Source organism: Hyla sarda, chromosome 4 (genome assembly GCF_029499605.1).
Source record: "Hyla sarda isolate aHylSar1 chromosome 4, aHylSar1.hap1, whole genome shotgun sequence".
NCBI lineage: Eukaryota > Metazoa > Chordata > Amphibia > Anura > Hylidae > Hyla > Hyla sarda.
In genome coordinates this window covers 157,270,874-157,298,426 of record NC_079192.1, presented here as the reverse complement: position 1 = coordinate 157,298,426, position 27,553 = coordinate 157,270,874, and the positions used below count along the sequence as shown (strand labels likewise).

Below are 27,553 nucleotides of genomic sequence, written 5' to 3'. Positions count from 1 at the left end.
CCATCCAATCCCTTTTTCTCCTTCTGCACTTTGTTGCATTATCCGGCTGCGTGTACATATGGAGAGCTGAACGCTAAATGTAAAATTAAAAGTCAGCAACCATCATACTGTTCGTAATGAAAGGAGACCTTATGAAGATGCCAGGCAAAATCAGAATGCAAAGTAGATGCCTTAGTCCGGAAAGGAAGACATTATTACATTGCTTTTAAAAGTGACCCCCCCCCCCCCCCCACACACACACACACACACACACAATCCAAAGAATGGAATGTGTGTGGGAACCTATTTACTCATGAGCAATAGCTGTCATTTCTGCTCAGGCTCACACACAAACAAATTAGCATTTTTGGCAGCAATGAGCTCCGAGTAACCTTTTCCAGCCTACATCATTTGCTAGGACTTTCCCTTTGAATAATTAATGCATATCATGTTTTACTAGAAAATCTTTCTATATTTAGGATTTCACCTCAATGACACCACACAATCGCTTAACAAGGGCTGATAAAAGAACACTGCAGCAGTCTAAGGAGAAGAGCTCAGCCAAGGGCCTTAACGTTGTCGCAGCAGTACTAGTATAACGCAAGTCTGTCTAACGGAGTCTATTATAACGTCTTCACACACAAAATGAATTAGAAAAATCTCACTGCAATTTTTAGTAGTTTTTTTTTTTTTTTTAAATATAGCCAGCTTAAGACAGTCAGTCAGATTAACATTTAAAGGGGTACTCCGGTGCTTAGACATCTTATCCCCTATCCAAAGCATAGGGGATAAGATGCCTGATCGCGGGGGTCCCGCCGCTGGGGACCCCCATTATCTTGCACGCCGCACCCCGTTTAAAATCAGTCCCCAGAGCATGTTCGCTCCGGGTCTGATTACTGCCGATCACGGGGCCGGAGCGTTGTGACTTCAAAGCTCCGCCCCGTGTGACGTCACGCTCCGCCCCCCTCAATGCAAGCCTATGAGAGGGGATAAGATGTCTAAGCGCCGGAGTACCCCTTTAAACATAAAGGGATCAGCCATACCATCAAAACCACCTGCTGTACATTTTTGCAGGGTCCCTTGTGCTGCCAAAACAAGCTCTGGTCTGTCAAGACATGGACTTCTCAAGACCTCCAAGGCCATGTTCACACATTCAAAATTTCCATGTGGAATTCCGCAGAGATTCTGGAGCGGCAGAATCCGATTGTATTCATTTGGATTCTGCTGCGCTTTGCACATGGGGGAATTTCCACGCCAGATGTTTCTGGCATGGGAATTCCGATTTCTGTGTCCGCAGAAAGAATGAACCTGTCCGTTCTTTCTGCGGACTCCGCACAGAATGCATAGCGGTCTATGAGACGGCGCATTCCCGTGCGGTCTTAGCGACAGCATGTTATGCCGGGGCCAACAGTCTTCTGAATGTCCGCACAGAGATTTTTCCATGTGGACATTCCGGAAGTGTGAACATAGCCTAAATGTGTCCAGTATTAATGGGATTATCTAAAGTTTTAAAGTTATCCTTGCTCGACAGGATAGGGGACAAGTAACTGATTGGTGGAGGACTGACCTGTGTTTTTGTAATTGGTACCAGCGATTGAACTCTGACCAATCAGCTAGTTGTCCCCTATCCTGTGGATAGGAAATAACATTTAATATTGGGGTAACCCATTTTAGTTTTCTAGAAATTTGTGATACAGTAGCTCTTCTGCAACAGTGGACCAGACAGGCTTGCTTTCAATACCTATACACATCAACCATCTGTCCACACCACTGGTTGTCCTTCTTTGGCCACTTTTGGTGAGTACTAACCCCTAAATACTGGTAACACCACACAAGCCTGCAGATGCTATAAATAACTTTTACCTTTTACAATTTGGCCCTTGGAAAAGTAGAAAAATTACAAAGGTTGTATGAGATTTCAACATGATCAACAATCTTTTAGGTATGTCATTAGGCGTCCTTCTTACATGTATTGTTTGGAGGAACATGACTTGGACAGTCTGGGCGGTACCACATGCATAATGGGAGAAGTAGGGTAGCTAACTGGCCAAAAAAACAAAAAGCATGCATTTGATCACAAGTTTCCTGGTTGACAGATCTGTTAAACATAATACTAATGACAATAGCATTTGGTAAATGTGTTCTGTCATATATCCAATTCATTATGGAGGAAGAAGGATTCACAAAGATGCCTGCATTGTGTTTTGATCAATACTCGTACATGTCTAAAGGCATGTCCCCTAACCATATATCTCCTGTGCACTGAACAGTGAAATCCTGTAGCAGGCGGTGAGCAATCGATTGTACTGGTAGTCTGCTGGAACTGCAGGTTTGAGATCATAAGGAAGACAAATGTACAGAGTCGGCATGAAGGATTACATCATTCTGCTGACACAGAAGTCTACAGACTGAGGCCATAGGATGGGAGTTAAGCTGCGGTTGTGCCAAAGTGAAGCTTTCAACAGATGATCGGTTATGTCTTTCCCTGGACAGGGTTCTAGGATAGAAAGCCATATAAATAAAAGGGGAAACATCTATTAATATAAAGATGTGCTAATAGATGTTCACGGTATAAGAAAGTTAGCAGCAGTTGCTTTTCTATACTATTTTATGATGGCATGTATGCCATTTATTTTTTATTCTTGATTCATACCCAGATGTTGAAAGGGTGCTTAACCCCTTAAGGACGCAGGACGTAAATGTACGTCCTGGTGAGGTGGTACTTAACGCACCAGGACGTACATTTACGTCCTAAGCATAACCGCGGGCATCGGAGCGATGCCCGTGTCATGCGCGGCTGATCCCGGCTGCTGATCGCAGCCAGGGACCCGCCGGCAATGGCCGATGCCCGCGATCTCGCGGGCGTCCGCCATTAACCCCTCAGGTGCCGGGATCAATACAGATCCCGGCATCTGCGGCGGTTCGCGATTTAAATGAACGATCGGATCGCCCGCAGCGCTGCTGCGGGGATCCGATCATTCATAACGCCGCACGGAGGTCCCCTCTCCTTCCTCCGTGCGGCTCCCGGCGTCTCCTGCTCTGGTCTGTGATCGAGCAGACCAGAGCAGGAGATGACCGATAATACTGATCTGTTCTATGTCCTATACATAGAACAGATCAGTATTAGCAATCATGGTATTGCTATGAATAGTCCTCTATGGGGACTATTCAAGTGTAAAAAAAAAATGTAAAAAAATGTAAAAGTAAAAGTAAAAAAAAAGTGAAAAATCCCCTCCCCCAATAAAAAAGTAAAACGTCAGTTTTTTCCTATTTTACCCCCAAAAAGCGTAAAAAACATTTTTTATAGACATATTTGGTATCGCCGCGTGCGTAAATGTCAGAACTATTAAAATAAAATGTTAATGATCCCGTACGGTGAACGGCGTGAACGAAAAAAAAAAAAAAAAGTCCAAAATTCCTACTTTTTTAATACATTTTATTAAAAAAAAAATTATAAAAAATTTATTAAAAGTTTTTTATATGCAAATGTGGTATCAAAAAAAAGTACAGATCATGGCGCAAAAAATGAGCCCCCATACCGCCACTTATACGGAGAAATAAAAAAGTTAGAGGTCATCAAAATAAAGGGATTATAAACGTACTAATTTGGTTAAAAAGTTTGTGATTTTTTTTAAGTGCAACAATAATATAAAAGTATATAATAATGGGTATCATTTTAATCGTATTGACCCTCAGAATAAAGAACACACGTCACTTTTACCATAAATTGTACGGCGTGAAAACAAAACCTTCCAAAATTAGCAAAATTGCGTTTTTCGTTTTAATTTCCCCACAAAAATAGTGTTTTTTGGTTGCGCCATACATTTTATGATATAATGAGTGATGTCATTACAAAGGACAACTGGTCGCGCAAAAAACAAGCCCTCATACTAGTCTGTGGATGAAAATATAAAAGAGTTATGATTTTTAGAAGGCGAGGAGGAAAAAATGAAAACGTAAAAATTAAATTGTCTGAGTCCTTAAGGCCAAAATGGGCTGAGTCCTTAAGGGGTTAAAGGGGTACTCCACTGGCAAAAAAAAATTCCAAGTAACTGATGAAAGAAAGTTAAACAGATTTGTAATTTACTTCTATTAAAAAATCTTAATCCTTCCAGTACTTATAAGCTTATGTGTGCTTCACAGGAAGTTCATTTATTTTTGAATTTCCTTTCTGTCTGACCACAAGTGCTCTCTGCTGACACCTTTGTCCATGTCAGGAACTGTCCAGAGCAGGAGATTTGCTCCTACTCTGAACAGCTCCTAAAATGGACAGAGGTGTCAGCAGAGAGTACTTGTGGTCAGAAAGAAAGGAAATTCAAAAAGAAAAGAACTTCATCTGGAGCATACAGAAGCTGGCACCAGTTGAGTTAAAAAAAAAGTTTTCCAGTGGAGTACCCCTTTAAAGGCTTTTCTGTTCATTAAAATGTACTATGTATGAAGTATCTTAAATAGTTATCAATATAGAGTCAGTTGTACTGCAGCTCAAATCTAAACAATATAGCTGAGGCATTTATGTGGTTGGAAGACACTGGTCTAAATATTACACAGTTTTAGTGATTTTGCCTTAATGAATGCACAGTTGATAATGGCAGAACATTTGCTAGTCTGTTCTTTTCACCAGATATTGCGTCTTTTGTCATATCTCTATCCTCAGCATGACTAATAATACTCTGGTGCATAGAAACTACAGCTGCTGATAACAGATGGATCACATTATCACATACATAGTCCTGGGCTATGTAACACAGTTCAGTAGACAGGAACACTTGTGGTAGTGGATCTGCTGGACCTATGTGGCAGATGACTCGGAACGTACCAGGGAGCAGAGTCTAAAGTGGTTTTCACCAGAGCCTGCCACAAAGCGGGATGGACTTGCAGCAGCAGGCACCACCTAGGTCGCTACCTCTGGCATGGCCCGACCACACAGGTGGCTGAGGAGATTCGAGGCACAGGTAGGATACAGCAACTTGTGGTCAGGATAGCAGGAGGTCAGGGCAGACGGCACAGAAGCGTATTCAGGGACATAGCAGGAGGTCAGTAGACAGGCAGCAAAGGAACAAGGTCAGGTCACAGACAGATGGGTTGGAAACACGGTAAGGCAGCTCTCTGGAACACTTTCTCTCAGGCACAAGGCAACAAAGATCCGGCAGGGAAGTGTGGGAGGTGAAGTAACAGTGTGAGGCACAGGGAAGAGGCACAGGTGTTTCACATAATTATGGGCGTACTGGCCCTTTAAATCTCAGGGCTCTGGCGCATGCACAACCTCGGAGATGGGGTCAAGTGCGCCAGAGCTGAGAAGCAGGAGAGGAGGCAGCTGAGGAAGGAGGTGATTGTCGAGCTGTATTCGCATGCAGGCGCGTCCCGCAATGCGAATCCTAGCCCTGCCGGCAGCAGGGGAGAGGGGGGAATGCGCTCATGGCCAGCGCGTGCGGCCGGAGCGCAATGCATCACAGGCTAACACCGTAATGCTATTTCAAGAAAAATAGGTTACACATGTTGTGTGAAACTCTTTGGCTCCATTCATATCATGATACGATTTATATCATGATAGAGTAATAAAACCTTTCTGATTTATACCATGGCATGGCCATAGACTTTCACAGAACAAACATAGTATACTAGTAAATACATTTCACCTGTTCTAATCACCATATATTTTTTATTTGTGTTTAATAATAATTTATTGGATATATTTATATAAGCTTTTTGATGTTTCCATGTTTTAGTGTTCCTTAGAACATTTTCTCCGACAAGAGACTACAAATAATGATCTTCTAACCAGTCAATATTTATTACCGGCATGGTGCAGAGAGAAGCCTAGCATTCGGCTGCGTAGGCTGGCAACCAAGCATAACTAGTGGAAGATGTATCCCCTCCCCCGTGACTGGATACCAGTCATGGTGCATGCCATTCTTGGGCACTATGAATGAGGAGAATAGTGTTGCAATGCTGTTCTCCCCACCTGTCATGTTCTGGAGCCTGTCTGTGAGGCACTTGGGTCCTGACAGGTTCTCTTTCTGTAAATACCACCCTACAAATATGTTTTGGGGGTCATCCTGGACTTATACTTAGTGAAGTTATACAGTATTTTAGTTTTTAGTGTAACAGGTAACTCAACAACCGCATGCATCAAGAACTATCATTGTATCATCACATAGATAACTATAAAGCATCAGATGGTAAAATGTGATCACTGAGTTCGGATTCGCTGTCCTTCCAGTCACTTCTGACAGCTGAGAAAATATTTCCTTAAGAGCAAACACATTTTGTATATAGAGAGCATGATGTGCATTGTAGAAGAGCACAGGCTCAGGTGACCGGCACTGGATGGGGTGGAGAACAGGAATGCTTGCACACCATTAGTCATCCTGGTTTCAATGAGAATAAACAGCCTCTCCTTCCTCCTCATATTTGCTTTGTAACTCCACCTTCTCCTGTTAATCTCATCCAGGAACATCATCATTAACCCTTCTGAAAAGTATGACAACAACAGGGATAATGAATAGCTGCGCTCAATGATATGATTGTGCTACATTACTAAAGAAGGTGTAGCTAAAAATATATAAAAACACAACAAGCAAAGCTCCTGGAATCAAGAAACAGTACTGTAATGGCAAAAGTAAACCAGTGGATGCTCTTAGTGGAAGTGAATCTCTTAAAGAGGAAAAACAAACTTTGCTCCACGACTGGGGGTGCTCGAAAAATAATAAACATGTTATACTCACTGTCTACTTCTCTGCAGCTTTAGTGGCCAGAGTGGTGTTCCACCTCAGTCAGTAATTGGATGAGCAGACTAGTTTCTATGGAGGTGAGTACAGCATGTTTACTATTTTTTACACCCGACTAGAACGTTTTTTACACTTTTCTATTTTTTACACTTTTATAGAACCTTATTACTGATGGCCATCAATATCAGTTTGTGGTACTCCTGGAATCCTAAATGCAGAGCTGATTAAAGGGGCCATGGCGTTCAGGTTCAGGTGAGCACTGTGGTTTAAACTTTTTATTAGGCATGTACTGCAGCCCAGTTCTTTAAAAGTGAGTAAAACTGAGCGATATGTAGCACCAACTACACACATCAGCATAGTAGAAATAATTCCTATGGAGGAATATGCAATTGCTACAGTTGCGGAGCAAAGGTGAGACATAATGCTGGACAGTCATTAAAGGAAATCTCTCATCAGTGTCACCTGCACTAACCTGTTGGCACAGACTGCTAGTGCAGGTGACAGTGTTTACAACCATACTTACCTGATCCTGTTCCGTGCTCCCATTCTGCCGCTATCTTACTCCGCATTGTCTGTTCCAGAGCTGACTTGGAGCATGGGTGGAGCTTCCTGACATCACCACTGCTGCTTCTCCTCTGGGTTCTGCTGCTAGCAAACAGCAGCGGTGATGTCAGGAAGCTCCGCCCATGGTCCAGGTCGGCCCCAGAATGGAAGATAGCGGGAAAAAGTGAGCACAGGATGGGATTAGGTAAGTATTGTTGTCATCAGTGTCTCCTGCACTGACAGGTTTGTGCAGGTGATACTGTTGACAGATGACCAAATAATTAAGCTGCTATAAAATCTACAGAGCAGTGAGTACAGTGCTGCATTTTCAGGCACATCCACTACAACATGTGCAGCACTGTACCTGATAAACAAATAATCAGCTGATCACGAAGGTGCTGGAAAGATAAAGCATCAATAAAGGTCCTTTAATTCATAGTCTCTGGTCAGTTATATTTAGCCTTCAGTCTTTTGAATACCGTAATAGACAAAACAAATGGCTGCTGCACATCCATGCATGGAACAGGTGCACTTACTGGGAAAAATCTCATTGACAAGTTACTGTAAAAGCAGCAGCTGTGCAGGCTCCTGTTCCGAATTACAGCTCCACAGATCACCAACAGGAGCTATACACAAAGCCGAATATTTATTATTTTTTTCATCACCCTTATTTCCTGAAAGCTTTTGCCAATTGGATGAACTATGAATGTAACTGTAGCACAAATGTAACAACTGTTGAAGCTCAGCTCACATCAGATTTGGACCATACACCTGATGTAGATGTTCGTATACCAAATAATACCCTGTTACATTTTCAGGATTTTTTGGACAGACGCATAACAATAGTGGCTGACTTACATTTGGATAGGGTTTGTTTATAGGCAGTAAATAGCACAGTCTGCTATACTATGACATATTTTATTCCAGCATAAACACTGAATAGCCGGTATGTATCCCACTAAGGCTAAGTTTCTACTTGTTTTTTTGTTCTGCGTTTTTTGGTTTGAAAAAAATGCCTGAAAAAACACCAGTGCAATTTCCTGCGTCTGGCGTTTTTTCATTTGTGTGGAAATTGCACCTTAGCAGTTTTTTTTTTGGTACCCAAAATTTGTTGGGTACCAAAATAAAAAAAAAAAAAAAAAGGATGCAGTAGTGATGGAAAAAATATGTATTTAACAAAATTTATATTTTTTATAACTACATTTTAATTCATTTTTAATAGTGTGTGTTTCACTTTTTAAAAATTTTTTTTTAAATTTTTTAGGTAGTAGTAGTAGTAGTAGTACCTGTACTAATAGAGATATCGCCCTGGGTGTCAGTCGTGACATCCGATGCGATCGTCCAAAATATAGCAGAGATGTGAAGCGGCTCTATACAGCACTCACATCTCTGCTCTGTACTCTGGCCAGTGATGTGAATAGAACATCACTCATTCATATTTCCCGCCCAGAGTGGTGATTGGCCGGATGGTAGCAGCCAATCACTGCTCTGAGGGAAATATCAATGAGTGATGTTCTATTCACATCACTGGCCGGAATACAGAGCAGAAATGTGAGCGCAGGAGAAAGCCGCTCTGCATCTCTGCTATAGACAGGACGATCCCGCTGTGATCTGTTCTTACCTGCAGGTACTACTCCCAACATGGAGCACACTCTGCTCCATGCTGGGAGCTTTAGTATCTGCATTAATAGACAGATCTATGTAACTTCTGACACCTGCTGCGATCTGTCTATTAATGCAAGTACTACAGCTCCCAGCATTGAGCAGAGTGTGCTCCATGTTGGGAGTAGTAGTACCTGCAGTTAAGGAAAGATCACAGTGGATGTCACTCATGAAACCCACTGTTATCCTCCTGTATAATGTATAGATGCGGCTGGCCGCTCTTCTATGGTTCCCTGCACTGACGTATATATACACATATTCCTATTTCCCACAGAGAGCTGTGATTGGCTGGAACCATCTGGCCAATCACAGCTCTCTGCGGGAAATATGAATAGGTGTATATATACGTCAGTGCAGGGGACCATAGAAGAGCTGCTGGCTGCATCTATACATTATATAGGAGGATCGCAACGGACGATCTTTCAATTAGTGCAGGTACTACTACTCCCATCATGGAACAGTGTGTTCCATGCTGGGAGTAGTAGTACTACCTAAAAAAAAATTAAAAATAAAGAAAAAAAGTGAAAAACACACACACACACACACACACACTTCATTTTTATTATTGTCGGCTACATTTTTAGGTCCCCACCCGCCCACATAAATTGATACCTGTATTAAAAATTTATTAAAATGTTGTTATAAAAAAGATAAATTTCGTTAGATACAATTTTTCTTCACTACTGATTTTTTTTATTTTTTTTTATGGTACCCTACGAAATTTTATTTAAAAAGGTATCTCCATCACTCAAAAAAGAATGAAAAACGCCTGAAAAAACATCAAAGTTAAAACCCACATATCGTTTTTCTTGGCATTTTTTCACTCCCATAGACTTCTATGGGAGAAAAACGTCACAATTTTGACTACAAAAACGCCAAGTGGAATAAGAATTTTGTGATTTCTCATTGATTTACAGCTAACATTGGCCGAAAAAACGCCATGCGGCAAAATTGGTGTTTTTCTTGGCATAAAAAAAAAAAGACAAGTAGAAACTTAGCCTAAATGCTAGTAGTACACTACAAATAATACATATGACATGCATAGTCATACATAGATACATACTGGCCAGATATATGACAAACAGACAGATTTTCTTAAAAGTATCTAATTTTAAAACAGATAGTACACAAATGCACCAGATTTTTCATTGTGGTTCAAGTTGTTTGCTCAGTAAAAGTGTGAAGATCAGTGTGTGGTGTTCATTCGGCCCTTTCCTGCTATCAGCCTATTACATGGAGAGATGTGGAAACGATAGACAATCATTTTTCAGCAGGTCAAAACGACTCAATCACCCAACGAATGAGCATTTACTTATTTGCTGGCCTGTTCCTCCAATAATTCCCTTGTGTAGTAAGTTTAGTAGTAGGACCAACGATAAGTTCAAACCTCATTTCTGATAGGCCACACCCTCTTGTTGATCAGGGGCCACACAAGTGATTAATAATGTGTAAAACAAATAGTAAATATAGTGCAAGGAATATACGCCAGTTTTTTGGTGAACAATTGCTCTTTTGCAATTATAACTCTGTTACAATATTTTGACATCGGTCCAGTTTACAGAAGTTTACAAATATTAAGAGGTGTGTCAGGTGTATATGCTAAGTATACAGTCTAAATGTGGTGTGTACAGAACTTTCGTTAAGTCTTTTGTTGGACAGCGCCAAATATCAACCATGCTGTGGTATAGTATATAAAGTAAAGTATTATTCCCAACTTAAGAATTTAGACAAGCTGAACTGTGGGGGTATTACTGCTGGGACCCCCACTGATCATATGAATGGAGGGGAGATGTCACCCAAAATGAATTGAGCGTACTGCACAAGCATTGGCCACCTTTTAAACAAGCTTTTAAACAATGGTTTAAGTGGAGTCCGAAGCTCGGCAATGCTCAGAAGTCCCATGTATACAGCATCCATTTTAGGACATCGTTAGTTGTCAGCCGTGACTCCATCCCGCGTCAGTCAAAACAGCGTCCTGCCTCCTCCCTCGGACCATTCACCGTCAGTCGTCGGCCGCAACTTCCTCCCCCGTCAGGCGAAACAGCGTCATGCCTCCTCCCTCACACCAAAGGCCGTATCCTTCAGCCACAACTCCCGTCTCCCTCATCTGAAACTCCCTATTCCAAAACGCCGTCATGCCTCAGATGATTCTCCCTCAGACACAACTTCCTGCTGCATAGCAGAGCCAACGCTGCACAGCATGTATAGCAGAGTCGAAACTGTAAAACTTGCACGAGTACTACAGAAACTACATGTGCTACAGTGTCTGTGTAGCAGAGCCAACATTTAATAGCATGTACAGCAGAACCTGTAGAGCAGAGCCGACACTGACTCGCAGGGGCGGACTGACACTCGCAGGGGCGGACACTCGGGGCCCCTGGACCAAAAAAAGGCAAGGGCCCCTGCTAGGCTCTGCAGCTCGCCAATCTTCTGCTACGCCCCTATTCCACCCAAATCCCACACACAATAAACTAACATTTATATATTTAAGAAACACTTTAACGTAGGTAAATTTTCCATGACCAATTATACTGGTATACAAAGAGTAAATATATACTACCACACAATAACTGGATAATACTGCCATACTGAATAAAACCACTATTCACAGACCAGTATACTATAAAGTATCTGTATATAATATAAGTGATTATATATAGGACCATAAGGTATAGGCAGAGTTACCCCCTCCCTTCTTCCCCATAAGTATAGGCAGAGTTACCCACCCCCCTCTTCCCCATAGGTATAGGCAGAGTTACCACCCCTCTTCCCCATAGGTATAGGCAGAGTTACCCACCCCCCCTCTTCCCCATAGGTATAGGCAGAGTAACCCCCCCTTTCCCCATAGGCAGAGTTTCCCACCCCCCCCTCTTCCCCATAGGTATAGGCCAAGTAAAAAAAAAAAAAAAAATGATGCTCACCTGATGTCCCATGCAGCGATCTCCTCAGCAGCAGGGGCCGTGTCTTCTCCCCTCCACAGTATAGGCGCCGATGAGTGATGTCATCAGCACCTGTACTGCGTGCTGCGTGGGGGCGGGTGTCACCTTTCCTCTGTGTAAGCTGCAGATGCGGCTCAGACAGAGGGGATGCCTTCTCCTGTATGTGCGTGTATCGCACATACCGGAGAAGGCAGCGCTGTCCCGGATCCTCAGTAGCGGCAGCGGGGGGGCCCTTAACCCAACCGGGCCCTCGGATGACGTCCGATCAGACCGGTCAGTCAGTCCGCCCCTGCTGACTTGGCTCTGCTACAAGGCAGGAAGGTTTTTCGTCTGAGAGATGATGGAGTTTGGGATGAGGGAGTTTAGGATGACGGAGAAGGGAGTTGCGACTGACGCCTGACGGAGATTGATCCGAGAAGGAGGGGGACGCTGTTTCGCCAGAAGGAGTTACGGCTGACAACTGACAATGTCTTAAAATGGACACCGTACATGTAGAATAAATAAAGTGCTGGCCATGCATATGCAGTGCACTCTACTCATTCCAAGGACAATTTTATCCTTGTTCTAGGGATTGGTGGGAGTCTCAGTGGTCAGGCCCGTACTGATCAGCTTTATATTCCCCATTCTGTGGATAGAGGATACATTTTATAGATGGAAATACCCCTTTAATAGGGGGAAAAATTACCAATTACCAGTTACCAATTTATAGATGTAAAAACATGTCATACAAGCCAAATATGTGAATAGATAGTATAGAGAGATTTTAATTATTTTTACACTTTCCAACTAAAAGAAATTGTAGAATAAAAACAACTATTGAGACAACATGTGTGAATCCAGTCTAAGGCTTCTTTCACGCTGCCGTTGCGCCCGTCAAGAAAGGCTGTCATACCCTCTTTTTTTTCTCGGAGTTTGACGGACGTCATTTTGATAAGGCTCAACGAGCAACAGCAGGAGCCGATGGACCTAATTATAGTCAATGGCATCCGTCGGGCGCCACTGCTTTTCACCGGGAGAAGCAGGAAAAAAAGACGGCGCAAGCTGTATTTTTTCTCCCGCTATTTTCCCCGGTAGCCCCGACAGTCATCACACTACCGTGTGACAACAGTAGTGTGAAAGAAGCCTAAGATGCCTGAGACACAATTCAATACTGTTTTTTAAAGGGGAGTGTCAGGGTGTGGAAAGGTGTAGCTTGTTAATATCAGAGATGTAGCATATTTCTCAATGACAAATGACAGAATTTCATGCTATAAAGTGGATAATATGTTGGACAAGTCAGAACTAGAGCAGAGCTTGTGCATGTTTTGTAACATGAAAAGTTACAAATTGTAACATAATAACATTGAGACGGTACTTTCTCCACATGACTCCTAGTGTGTAACCAAAGCTTCAACTCTTCTCTATTCAAATAGTATAGAGATCTCCTCTGTAGCCATAACACTGTCCTCATTCAACCTCGCACACTCACTAGGCCAGTGTTGGTCTTTTTTTTATTTGCTCTGCTTATTTAACAGTTTGTTTGCTCAGCATTACAATTTGTGCTGACCAGGTTTCTTACAGCAGGCAACATACAGGACAAAAAGGCCAGCAGGACAAAAAGATGTTATGATGAAACAAAGTGGATATCGGCATCAAAAAGCAGGTACCGTATATAGTTATATATGTGCATGCACAGCAGCCTGTCAGTCAACACCCTGCGGGGTGACTGAAGGTGGGGGGAGCGCTCTCCTCAGGGATACACCACACTCATAACCAAAAGTCCACAGCATACTTTAATTAACCAAATGGCACCATTTGCCTCTACCTTTTTGGCTACTTGGAGTACGAATCTGTGGCTTTAATATGCTGCCCTAACATATACCGGGAGATTTATCAAAACCTGTGTAGAGGAAGAGTGGTGCAGTTACCCATAGCAACCAATCAGATCTCTTCTTTCATTTTTAAAGAGGCTTCTGAGAATTGAAAGAAGCTCTCCGATTGGTTGCAATGGGCAACTGCACCACTCTTCCTCTACACAGGTTTTGATAAATCTCCCCCATAGTCCCTGCATTAGCTGCAGCAGCCTGTAAACAGTGTTGCCTTTGCAGCTCATCCATTTGGTGAGCAGTTGAGTTCGACTGCTACTTTACGACCTCTTCTGTGCCCGCTACATGCATATGTATAGAGACCTCATACTAATCTACATGTGTGCATAAAAATCATGGATTATGGACATGGCCATTCATTAGTTTTGCCAGATAGAGAAGCTGCACTGATGCTGCATGACACAGGGATTCATTCCTGTACTTTTAAAGATTTTAAAACTTGCATGGTTTTGTTACAATAACCCTTCAGAATAGTGAAAAGGTGATTTTAGTGCTTTCCCTGCTGGGCCCCAAGAGCCCCTTATATGGTGCACAGTTATTTCTTATTTTCTCTCCATTACAGGAGGTGGGACCTGAGCTGGACTCACACAAGCAGTTCCTTTTCCTGCCCAGTGCCACTCTATTTTAAGTTATGGACCCGCTCTACTCCGTCGTCCGTGAAGTGGTGAGCTACCTTGCACATTTTAATCAAAATGTACACTAATAATTTGTTAGTTTAAAAAATATGCTGAGAATCAAAGCATTATTGAAAAAGATTTGGATATGCGGCCTTGTCTGGTTTTCTGTATTTGATACATACAGTTCTGGTATTCACACAATGAACAGCTGTTTTGAACTTTATGGGTGGAGATGAGAGGAAAGCCTTGATGTATCTTTCATTCACAGTTAGGATTCTCTGGAGAAGGCGGACAAGCTCACTTATTGGAAGTACACATCCCAGGCTATTTCCCTCTCTTATGTGCATAGCACAAGCTAGGCTCCTACTTCCGGTGTTCTATCCCAGTCTCTGCATGACTAAAGACAGATTGAACCTCCACTCCCATGTGTCAGAACCTATAGGGTTAAAAGGTTCTGACAGGTTCTTTATTGTTTTTTTGTTGCAGGGTTATGCCCGGCTGTCTGACTGGTCAGCTGACCTTCATTGGAGCACCAGTTCTGGCTCCTTATAAGCTGGCAGTCTACTCCCAGTCAGTGCTTGCTATAGAGCTCAGTTTGTACTCTAGCTAGCTGTTGTCTGTATTTGTTATATCTGGCTTTTTGAACCTTTGGCTCCTCTCTCTGACTATTCTCTCTGGTATTAGCGATGTTGTACTGTAACATCTCTTGGCTTCAGACGTGGATAGTTGACATTGGACTTCTTGTGTGAGTGTTTAGTCTTTCTTTGTTAGTCTGTCTGTTATCCTACTGTCCCCAGACCTATGTCTGTGTCATTGTAGTTTATTATTTTGACAAATACGCCCCTCACGTATATAGGAAGGGACTGTCTTCGTGGTTGTGGACCTGTTATTTAGGACAGGTACGCAGGTAGACAGGGGGAGTGGGTGAGAATCCTGACACCATGTGTCTCACTTGCAAACTCTTTGAGACATATGGAAGTGGAGGGAAGTTGTTTGAGACAACATTAACCATTTAAATTCCTGGGTCTGGCCCTTTGATAACTCCAATGTAAGTTTGCTTAGAATATTTCTTTATCTTTACTAGCCCAAACTGTGCCAAATGGATGAATGATGTAAGCTCTATCAGCAGGGAACAGTCATCTGGTTTTAATAATTAATCTTACTCCAATGATCAATTCTTAGTTTACACAAAATGAACCCCTTCCGATGCTTGTGATTTGTTGGCCTATAGAGTTCTGTTGAAATGTTTTGTGTGAGTGTCAGTGCATACTGTAAATTTTGAGTGTAAACAGAGAACATAGTGTGAATGAAAAAAAAATATATATGGCATTATCAAGAGTATTATATGGCATTGATGAAAACAGAAAAGTACCAATTCCATGTGAAAATGTAAAACATAGCACAACATATTTTCTACAACTACATGGACACTTTTCTGCACACAAATAATTTGCACAAATGCTTTCTCTCTTCATTTTACTAAAACTTTCATGAGGTGGACCAGCAGATTTATATATATATATATATATATATATATATATATATATATATATATATATATATAGTTAGGAGTAGCCATATTAGTCCAGTGATGCAAAAAGCAAAATCATCGGTAGTTATGTGTGTGTGTATATATATATTATTTTTTTTTTCTTTCTTTCTATCCAATAACCTCATGTGACAGTAAGAAACTCCTCCACCTTTTCAGCACGATGCAGTGATAATGCTAATAATCACTATCACCATCATAACTGCTGTGACATATCAGTGTTTTTTTTGGATATGTGTCCCCCTGCCTTTGTCATAGAGTGACACAACAATCACTGGTCACTCATCACCACATTCACACTATGTGACAACATGACAGGAGCGATATTTCAAGCTCTCACTAGTTGAGACATGCATCACCTTTCATTATGCAAGTTTACTATAGGGCTGAAAGAATACATAGTGGAAACTTCACAAGAATCCATGTCAACACAGTGGTTGTTTCTGAACCAGCCACCATCTGCATGGAGTTAGTAAAACCTAGATTATATATTCATAGAGTCATTACATGTGCACCCAGTGGTATTTTTATCAGTTGCAAATACCAAATTCCATAGTTTTTTAAGAAAAGTTTGCTTCTAAAACTAGGATAAATTCTACTTTTTCTGGCACTAGGTACCGTATATACTTGAGTATAAGCTGAGCTTTGCGGCATGATTTTTAATACTGAAAACGCCGCCCTCGGCTTATACACGAGTGAGCTGGAAAAAAAAAATACCGGTGGAGGGGTGGTCCGGGCCGTCCATCTTCGGCCATCTATGCTGCAGGGACCGTCCGGTGGGGAGGGTTAGTCGTTCCGGGCTGTCCATCTTCACTGGGAGGCCCTCTTCTCCGCTCCAGGCCGGCCCCGAACTAATGACGCTGCATTGACGCCACTGCGCAGGGACGTCACGGACGTCTGATGCGCACGGACGTCCCTGTGCGTCGTCGTCATCGCACCGTCACTAGTCAGTGGCCGGCCTGGAGCGGAGAAGAGGGCCTCCCGGTGAAGATGGACAGCCTGGAATGACTAACCCTCCCCACCGGACTGTCCCTGCACCTAGTCTGGATACCTCTCCCCTCCACTCCTGGGGTGGAGGCGAGAGGTATCCAGACTAGGTGCATGTTCATTGTAAATTGCTTTCTGTGTTACATGTTTTTACTTGTACCTGTGCATTTTTAGTATGTCTGCCATGTATTCATGTACTTCCCCATGTGGTTAATCATTTTTCATACCTGGCCATCATCCATCATGTGTTTACCATCCACAGGTTATATATAATTTTGGTATGCACACTCCTCCTGGATACAACAGCTCCTCTCGTCCTCCCATCTTTCTCCTGTGCCACCATCTTGCCATCCTCTATAAGTTTTTTATGTGTTTTTATATGTTATTTTCAATAAAGTTATATCCGTTTTTCTAAAATGTATACTTTGGTCTCTGATGTTTGGTATTGGTTGTTATATGACAGTAACAAAAATCATACACAATTTAATCTGGGTCAATGTATTTACCCTCAAGACTAACCCATTTTGCAATATATACAAACAGAAACGTACAATAAAGTGTTTATGCAAATTGTTCTGGATATTTCCAAGCAATACATGAAATATAATCACCCAAGTGCAGATCAGGATCAACTCTTTAACATCACAGGTAAGATTCTTTCTTTCCTTCCGCACAGAGCTCCTTGTTCCTGAAACGTTGCTCTATCTCGCGGGCGTTTAGAGCCACTAGCTCAACCTGCGGTGAATGCTAACTGGATGGCTGGGAACAAGGAGCTCTGTGCAGAGTGAAAGAACAAATCCCATATGTGCCATTAAAGAGTTGCTGCTGACCTGCACTTGAGTGATTATATTTCATGTATTGCTTGGAAATATGAAATACCTTTAGATAAAGAAGAATTTGCATAAAGACTTTATTGTATGTGTCTGTTGTATATATTGGACTGTGACTAGAGTTGGTTGGAGCCTCCAGTTGACATGTAATCACACCCGATGTGAATGACAGATCCCATCTTGATTTTTGTTTGAAAGTGCTAACCCATTTTGCGCATTCAGGTTTTTTTTTTTTCTTTTGCATCAATAAAGCTGTATGAGAGCTTGCTGTTCATTGGACACTTTGTAGTTTTATTAGAACCATTTAGCGGTACATCTAATATATTATACTATTACAGTAAAACCTCTTTGGGGAGATCACAAAAATAATTATTAAAAAAGAGAGTAATTTTAGCAAAGAAAATGGCCACAACGAAGAATGTATGGTATATTTTACTGTACTATTATTTTTTGGGGGTATTGGGTAACTCTTTCATTGTTCTTTCGATTAAAAAATTTTTTCACACTGCACAATGCAGTTTAATTCCTGGGGCCATCACAATTGCAATTATACCAAAATGGTTTTCCCTGTGCGAAGTCCATACCACCAAAAAGGGCATTTGAAAGTTAAGATTGCTAAATCCTTTAAGACTCAACCCCATGGTTTAGCCCTAATTAAATGCAATAGTAACACAATCCTGTTCTAATTAAGACCTGACTAAGACAATTTGTATACAGGATGAATCACTAAGCACGTAAGTGATCTCAAGGCATCAAACCTAGAAAAACTTTGTATGGTCAAGAATCAAAGCAAGGTGGCCATATTTATTATAGTAAATTGCCATTATTAGTAGATAAGGATCTGACTCACTTATTTAATAGGATGCCATTCAGCCCAAAAATCCTGCTTAGTGGCCCATACTACTGCATACTAGTGGCCCATACTACTGCAGCTGAATACTACAGTTTACATGATGCCTATCAACACTCCACTAAGTTGCCTTCTCCCATCCATTCCCTTCTCAAATCTCTGAATTGGCTTTACTGTGTTGTATGCTGGAGGACGGGCATAAAAGGGAAGCTCTAACTTGGCCAAGCCCCCTAGAGCCCACACTGGAATAGCTGGCATGAAATACAATTATATTCTTCGGAACTATACAGCTTCCAGAGGGTAAAAGTAAGTTGGATTTATTAAAAACATTGACAAACATAAAGTGGGATGTATTTGAGCAGTTTCAAAACTTTGTAAGTACCGGTAATGTTTATTGGTCACAAAAAGTGCTTGCCCTGGGAACACTTTTAAACTGGTTTTCCAGGACCTCTGGACCATCAATATCAGACGAGGGTGGTTCAGACTTCTCGCACTCCTGCTGACCACCTGATGAAGGAGGCAGTGATCAGTGATGCTTCTTTAAGCCCTGCGGAGTGCTGAAAAAAACCTTTCAAAGCAAGTTGTAGTAAAAGGCATCTATTATTCTAATAAACTACACTGAGTACACAAATCACAGTACCAATTCTTCATCACGCAGTTCAGACGTTTCTTCTATATACACCAGGGAAGAATTCCCTCAACCAAATGTTACAAACTGACAATTTCTGGCATACAATGGTAGAATTCTTTAATGACAAATCATAAGCTTGGTTCATTTTATCTTTAATGTAAAGTGCAATAAAACTGTGGAAAAACTGAGAAAACAAACACAATTATTGTTAGAATTGATTAAAGGGTAACTCTGGAAAAGGCAAAGAGCGTTCTAGAAGCAGTAAGTGACCATATCATGTGTGTTGTGTTCATTAGTATAGGACACAAAGATCAGATGGCTCAGCGGATGTACAATGTGCTGACTAGACAAGGGTCTGAACCAAGAGATCAGGTAACCACAGACTATGGAGAAGCAAGGTCACAAAGCAGATACTGAGAAGGGAACTCTACACAAACAGGAAGTAAAAGACCACAGAATGCAAATAGATGACTGCGGGCGATCCGATCATCCTGTTAAGTGACCGCGATGCTGCAGATGCCGTGATCTGTATTGATCACGGCATCTGAGGGTATAATGGCGGACATCCGCGGGATCGCGGGTGTCCGCCATTACCGGTGGGTCCCTGGCTGCGATCCACAGCCGGGACCTGCCACGCATGATGCCGGCATCGCTCCGATGCCCCCGGTTATGCTCAGGACGTAAATGTACATCCTGGTGCATTAAGTACCACATCACCAGGACGTACATTTACGTCCTGCGTCGTTAAAGGGGTACTCCGGTGGAAACGTTTTATTTTTTTATTTTTAAATCAACTGGTGCCAGAAAGTTAAACAGATTTGTAAATTACTTCTATTAAAAAATCTTAATCCTTCCAGTACTTTTTAGCTGCTGAATACTACAGAGGAAATTATTTTCTTTTTGGAACACAGGGCTCTCTGCTGACATCATGACCACAGTCCTCTCTGCTGACATCTCTGTCCATTTTAAGAACTGTCCAGAGTAGGAGAAAATCCCCATAGCAAACATATGCTGCTCTGGACAGTTCCTAAAATGGACAGAGATGTCAGCAGAGAGCACTGTGGTCATGATGTCAGCAGAGAGCTCTGTGTTCCAAAAAGAAAATAATTTCCTATGTAGTGTTCAGCAGCTAATAAGTACTGGAAGGATTAAGAATTTTTAATAGAAGTAATTTACAAATCTGTTTAACTTTCTGGCACCAGTTAATAAAAAAAATAAAATAAAAAAAGAGTTTTCAACCGGAGTACCCCTTTAAAAGTAATGTCTGTGGTAGAGGACATAAAAAAAGCTATCACTTGGCTAAGATAAGCTTTTGATTCCATGGTCCTTTGCATCTTTTACATCAGTCAGTCATTTAGGAGTCAAGCAGCTGGGAACTTTCGAATCACAACAATGAAGTGTTGCTTCCCATCTGTAGTGTAGAGATGACTGTGCATGCACATTTAAAGGAAAACTGTCAGCCTGTTCACCCACACTAAATCTAATACACTGGGTTATAGTGTGGGTGAATAGGATTAGGACCCCCAAAGAGGAGTCACTTACTTAAATTGCTTCAGTAGGTCCTAAGATATCAGCTTCCGAAGTTCCCATGCTGTATTCAGGGAACTGCGCAGTGGAGGCGGGGCCCCTCCGGCTGGCAGCTTCTGTCTCCCTCTGTCCCTCCTAATCCCGCCCTCCGCTATTTGAGTATTCATATTCTTCAACTCCATGTCCAAGTGACGTGGAGTCACCAGTCACGTGAGCGCAGCACTGTCTCGGCAGAGCGCATTCAATGGAAGATTTAATCATGAAGTGAGGGCAGGGGAAAATCTTTCGGCGCATGTGCTCTGCCGAGAGAGCACTGCGCTCACGTGACTGGTGACATCACGTCACTAGGACGTGGAGATGAAAACTATGAATATTCAAATAGCGGAGGGCGGGATTAGGAGGGACAGAGGGAGACAGAAGTGGCCAGCCGGAGGGGCCCCGCCTCTACTGCGCAGTTCCCTGAATACAGCATGGGAACTTTGGAAGCTGATATCTCAGGATCTACTGAAAAAAGTAAAGTAAGTGACCCCTCTATGGAATCCTGTTCACATGCGTTTGGTTCAGGGTTCACATGCGTTTGGTTCACACGCTCTTTGTTTTTGCGGGTTTTTCGCAGCGTATTTGAAAGGGGCGGGCTCTTCTCGGCTGTCCATAGCAGATTGTCCGTGGCGGAATTTACGCTGCGGAAAATCCGGCGCAGTCCCTACTGACTTCAATGGGGCTTGCGGCGGATTTTCCGCCGCGGACAATCTGCTATGGACAGCTGAGAAGAGCCCGCCCCTTTCAAATACGCTGCGAAAAACCCGCAAAAACAAAGAGCGTGTGAACGCACCCTTAAGTTATAAAAACCATCAAGGGTTATCACTACCTATTTAATTCCTAAGACCATCAGGTCCCTTTTACATTAAGCCATGGTTTTAGCTTTTTTGTCAAAGCTAACTGATCTGCCATAAGTAGTCCTAAAGAAGCTGAGAATTGTTTTTCTGTAGTTAAGACTGCAGTTGCCACAGGTCTGTCTGACCCTCACCCTACAGGGCCACTTTAGTAGTAGTAATACAAGGTTACTGGAGTTACATGTACACTAGGGATGTACTAAGATCATTAAATATAAATTCTATACCTTTGTATGAGATCTAAATATATTAGAATTCCCATCGGTTTTCCGAGGCCTCTTTAATGTCAACCATTGTATAGCTTTTAAGGCCATGTATTTCATATGTATTTTGGCCCATTCCCTGTGTAAAAAAAAATTTCTGCCACATCTAGAGATTGAAATATGCAACAGAAAACCAAGAGTAGAAAAGTTATGCTGTGGGAACATGGCCTAACATTTGGATTTCTTAATGGATCATAAAGTGATGGCATTAAAAGTGACTAATTACAGTTAATGACATAAAAAAAAATCTCATATTTAGCTTAATATCTCATTAGCATCATATTTTTTATTATTGAGTTAATAAATCCATCATCTTGATCTGTGTTGTACAATAAACTGCCTCGATACTCTGCGATGCTTCACTTATCATGAGGTTAGAATTGGTGTATTGTAGATTAAGTAATGATTATTATGGCCCCTATAACCCTGTGCTGTCACAGTAATCCCTCTCAACTCTTCTGTCTGATGGCGGTTTTAAATTGTCACTCTATCTGACTTTTAGTAGAGCTGTACGTCACTGTGTAAGAGTCAAGATAAGTCCTCCTACAGTACAGTTTTATTGGGCTAATATTATAAATTGATCAACTTTATATTCAAAAATAGGCAAGGCATAATCCTGTTTTGACATTTAATCCTTAATATCACCTGGACCCTTGGAAGAAATATTTCAGAGATCTAGCTATTCACTTTTTGAATCTTTATATAGTATATTAAGGGGTACCCGGTGGAAGTTTTTTTTTTTTTTACTCAACTGGTGCCAGAAAGTTAGACAGATTTGTAAATTACTTCTATTTAAAAATCTTAATCCTTCCAGTACTTATTAGCTGCTGTATGATTCACAGGAAGTTCATTTCTTTTTAGATTTATTTTCTGTCTGACCACAGTGCTCTCTGCTGACACCTCTGTCCATGTCAGGAACTGTCCAGAGCAGGAACAATTCTCCATAGCAAACCTATCCTGCTTTGGACAGTTCCTGACATGGACAGAGGTGTCAGCAGAGAGCACTGTGGACAGACAGAAAAGAAATTAAAAAAGAAAAGAACTTCCTCTGTATTATACAGCAGCTTAAAAGTACTGGAAGGATGAAGATTTTTTTTAATAGAAGTAATTTACAAATCTGCATAACTTTCTGGCACCAGTTGATAAAAAAAAAATAAAAAATGTTTTCCACCGGAGTACCCCTTTAATAATATCTATCCAATGCTGAACCAAAAGCAAACAATGTACTTCTGCATTCTTTACTGCCATCTGCCACTGTTCAAGTATGTGTTTTGTATCCCATAGAAAAAGTGATAAAAGTAGGATATATCTGCACCATAAAAGAAGATACTGATAACCCTTTCTCAGCACATGACCGTTCAAAAACTACAAATCCCAACTAGGTATAATGCCATGGAATGTGTTGGCATCAGAATTTCAGTAGCGGAACATCCACTACTGAAATTCCGTAGTGGGCACTGGGCAGCGGAATCCCTTTGCCAGCAATGGGATTCTGCCACACCGGAATGTCTGACCAAAATTTCTAAGTGGAATTCTGATTGGAAATTCAGGCGGAATTTCAGCGGCAGAACGTCCACCATTAAAAATTCCGTAGTGTACATGCAATGGGATTCTGCTGCACCAGAATTTCCAACAAGATTCTGTAGTGTGAACTTCCGTAGTTTGAACTTAGCCTAACTGTCAATTGGGGTGAACTGAATTTTTTAAATTTAAGTCAATTTCAGGTACAGGGGGGATAACACAGTCATGGAGTATGTATTAGGCACCACTGAATGTAAAATATTCTCCCTCTGTGACTGTATAATCCCGCCCATCACCTGATATTCACTAACATTTTAAAAATTAAGTTCATACCCATCTGACTGATTCCCTGAATTGTCAAGCTATAAACGGGCATATCGAAAAACTCTAAAACATTGTGTGATCAGGGCACCCTATCATAAAACGTTTTACATCTATTTATTTTTCTTTTTTTCTTGAGTGGCCACAGGTCCTCTTTAAGAGACCAACTCAGAATTTAAATGGACTATTTTAGTTGACATGCAACTATCATAGACATCAACACGACATAAAAAAAATTGTGTTAGTCTCTGGTTCATGAAATTTGTCCACTTTTGTGCAAGCACCTTTATAGTGCCAGGAAATGTGAGTTGCTACATCAGTTACCTTTATACATCATGATGAAAAAACATTGAATTGGCTAAATCTGCACCATAGAAGGTATGCACAAGCTTTCCACTGTACATACATCCAAACATTCAATGTTTTAATAACAGAAATGTAGAAAAATGTACTATGTCTTTGTTTTTACCTTTCCTATTGAAATTTTTTCTAGCTTTCCAAGTTGAATTATTTGTGATTCTTCTTTCCCATATAAATGTGTTTTTTGTGTGGACTGCAATTATTGTAAAACACTTGACCTAACCTTCTTCTGCGTGTGCATGTACATTCCCTTGACTAAATCAGGCCTCGGAAGAGAAGGATAGCGCCATCAATCACTGACTAAACCGGTTCTTACCGGAAAATGTGAGATAATCCAAGTGAATCATCTCCACTTTATAATTCTGCCTAATACACAATACCCAAATTCTAAAAATACTCCAAAAGTCTGTAATACCAAAAAATATATAATTCCTGAATTAATAAGGACCATTAGCAGCATATAATTATGCTTCACGTAACAGAAGTTTTCTTAAAAATTGATTCAAAAAGAAAGTTTGAACCCTGCAAAAAATAATACTTTTACAAGTGTTTTTTTATTTGTTTTATTTAGGTATTGGCAAATCAAATTATACATGATAAAAATCTCTCCAATAACATTTAGTCTTCGGAAAAGATAGGAACGTACCAAGTACAAAGCCAGTTAGTGAAGAGTAACTAGACTGCTTCATAGATGATGTAAAGCTTGAAATTAGAATTAAAACATATACAAATTTGACAAAATTTGCCTTTATTTGCCAAGAATAGGGCAATAACACAATGCAATATGATGATGCACAGTTGTTTTACCTCAATATTTCAGACCTAGTAAGAATTTGAGACAGTAGATAATCCAAAGCATTAATTGCAAAAAAGTATTCTGTTCTTTTATTCAAGCCTTAATTAAAAAAAAACAGGCGTGGCAGTATCCCCCTGGGACTTGTAGTACCACGTCCATATTTTGGTTGGTATATGCTTATTGCTCATGCTAAACTTACCTCAGTATCAGCCTGCATTTATATAAAATATACAACTCTTACAATTTCCTACAGGCTGCCTTTTAGTTGGGGATTTTCCCCGGTAACTATCACCTTATGTCTTTTGTGATCTGTATTTGACCACTATACCTCCCTGTGATCTACCATTTGTAGTAATTGCTTGATCTCTATGCATGGATTTACTTGTTTCCAGTCCCATTGATGCTGCCTATTTCTGCCAATTTCTCCTTTTTATATTTTTTTATTGTGTTGCACTTGTTTTAATCTTAATAAAACTTTTTTTGTACCGATTTTAATCAGTAGTTCCAATATTTTTGCTGTATCTTAAAAAAACTGCACCACAAAAAAATCACTTAAATCTGCAAAACCTTTGTTTCCAAACAAAGTCCACAAAGCAGTAATGTGGCAGATTCTAATTTTCTTATTGACATTGTGTTACGTCGAGCGCTCCGGGTCCCTGCTCCTCCCCGGAGCGCTCGCGGCGTTCTTCTTCTGTTAGCAGCGCCCCGGTCAGACTCGCTGACCAGGAGCGCTGCTCTGAGTCCCCCGGCGGGGATGCGATCCGCACAGCAGGACGTGCCTGCCCGCGGGTCGCACCCCGTTCTGCTCACCTGCCCCGTCCTCCTTCCGTCCCATCCTGGCGCGCGTGGCCCCGCTCTCTAGGGCGCGCGCGTCGGCTCTCTGAAATTTAAAGGGCCAGTGCACCACTAATTGGTGCCTGGCTCAATCAAGTGCAATCACCTCCATTTCCTATATAAACCCACTTCCCCTTCCTGTCCTCGCCGGATCTTGTTGCCCTAGTGCCCTGAGAAAGCATTTTGTGTATCCCAAGCCTGTGTATCCAGACCCTTGCCGTTGCCCCTGACTACGAACCATTGCTGCCTGCCCAGACCTTCTGCTACGTCCGACCTTGCTCTTGCCTTGTCCCTGTGTACCGCACCTGTCCCAGCTGTCAGTGAGGTTGAGTCGCTATCGGGTGGAACGACCTGGGGGTTACCTGCCGCTGCAAGTCCATCCCACTTTGCGGCGGGCTCTGGTGAAAACCAGTAACCCCTTAGATTCCGTTCCCCTGGTCCGGCCCACGCCATCACCTCACTGACACAGAGGATCCACCTCCAGTGTCCTCTCTGCATTCCAGTCTGGATCCTGACACATTGATACGGAAAAATCGCAATAAATCTTTAGCGTTTCCCCAACATGAAGTGACACACTGCACATTTTAAATTGACAAGCCAATTTCCATGTGAATCCTGCCCTGTTTTTTTATGCTGCGCATGGTGAGATTTCTCAAAGTCTCACTATAGTGATTATGATTGGTCCATTTTTGAGTCTAAGGAAGAAAAAAACGATGAGATTCACAGAAAAAAAAATGCCATAGTCTCAGCATGCTGTGATTTAAGAAGTCTGCCACTGAACCCAAAAAATGGCAACGAAGAGTGAAAAAAAGACACCGAAGAAAAAAACACTGAGTGGGTTTGCTGTTTTATATTATCTAATTGACAACTATCTAACAGCTGCTGATGCAGAAATGTTGTTTTTGTTTTAAAATAAGATTTAGATTGGATAAGCCAAACTTATTATGAAGGCGTGCGTCCCTTCATTAATTTGTCACATCTTACTCTAACGCATTTCAGTTTAAGACTGGCATAGCAAACCCCAGTCACTAAATCTCTCCCTTTTTTGCCTCTACAAAATGAGTATCTGCTTTATTCTCTATATTTTTCATACTTCCACTGGCAAAGGAAATGCGAACTGTATCTGAGCTAAACACGAATACCACAATGCCACTCATCTGAAACAAATTGAGACCCTCTTTGTAGTGCAGGCAGTTGTCATATGATTTAGCTGCTCTTGTGATAATGTAGGTGACCTGTGTTTGAGCGAGTTTTTCAATAATAATCTACAATTACATAGCTGCAAAATCTGCCTGAATACCTTGTTTTGGAGAGATTCTATTACTATTATTATTGTTATCATTTTAAGATAACCTATAGTTTATGACACAGTATATATATACTGATAAAATATTAAGGAATGCCTTTTACAACTTGTAGGGCTGTCTGACTTGGATGAAAGCTCATGGATCATGTGGAATACAAACATCTTGGTATTGATCTTAGCTTTTCCTTTATACCATTCATGTCAAGGAACGCCATTGTATGCCTTTTAACAGATTTGGATTAAAGGGGTACTCCGGTGGAAAAAATTTTTTTTGATATCAACTGCTGCCAGAAAGTTATACAGATTTGTAAATTCCTCTTATTTAAAAAATCTTACTCCTTCCAGTACTTATCAGCTGCTGTATACTACAAAGGAAGTTGTATAGTTATTTTCAGTCTGACCACATTGCTCTCTGCTGACACCTCTGTCCAAGTTAGGAACTGTCCAGAGTAGGAAAAAATCCCCATAGCAAACCTCTCCTGCTCTGGACAGTTCCTGACATGGACAGAGGTGTCAGCAAAGAGCACTGTGGCCAGACTGAAAAGAACAACT

General features: G+C 41.4%; 1 protein-coding gene and 1 long non-coding RNA gene across 15 annotated transcripts in view; one reads left to right on the top strand and one right to left on the bottom strand.

Annotated features, from left to right (window-relative positions):
- Positions 1-27,553, bottom strand: part of TJP1 (tight junction protein 1) — a 637,810-nt gene that overhangs the window by 260,063 nt on the left and 350,194 nt on the right. The gene's annotated exons all lie outside the window — the stretch shown is intronic.
- LOC130368602 (uncharacterized) lies at positions 13,132-17,269 on the top strand. The gene is made up of 3 exons (XR_008892519.1): positions 13,132-13,493; positions 14,279-14,380; positions 17,132-17,269. It is a non-coding gene; the product is annotated as an uncharacterized LOC130368602 (long non-coding RNA).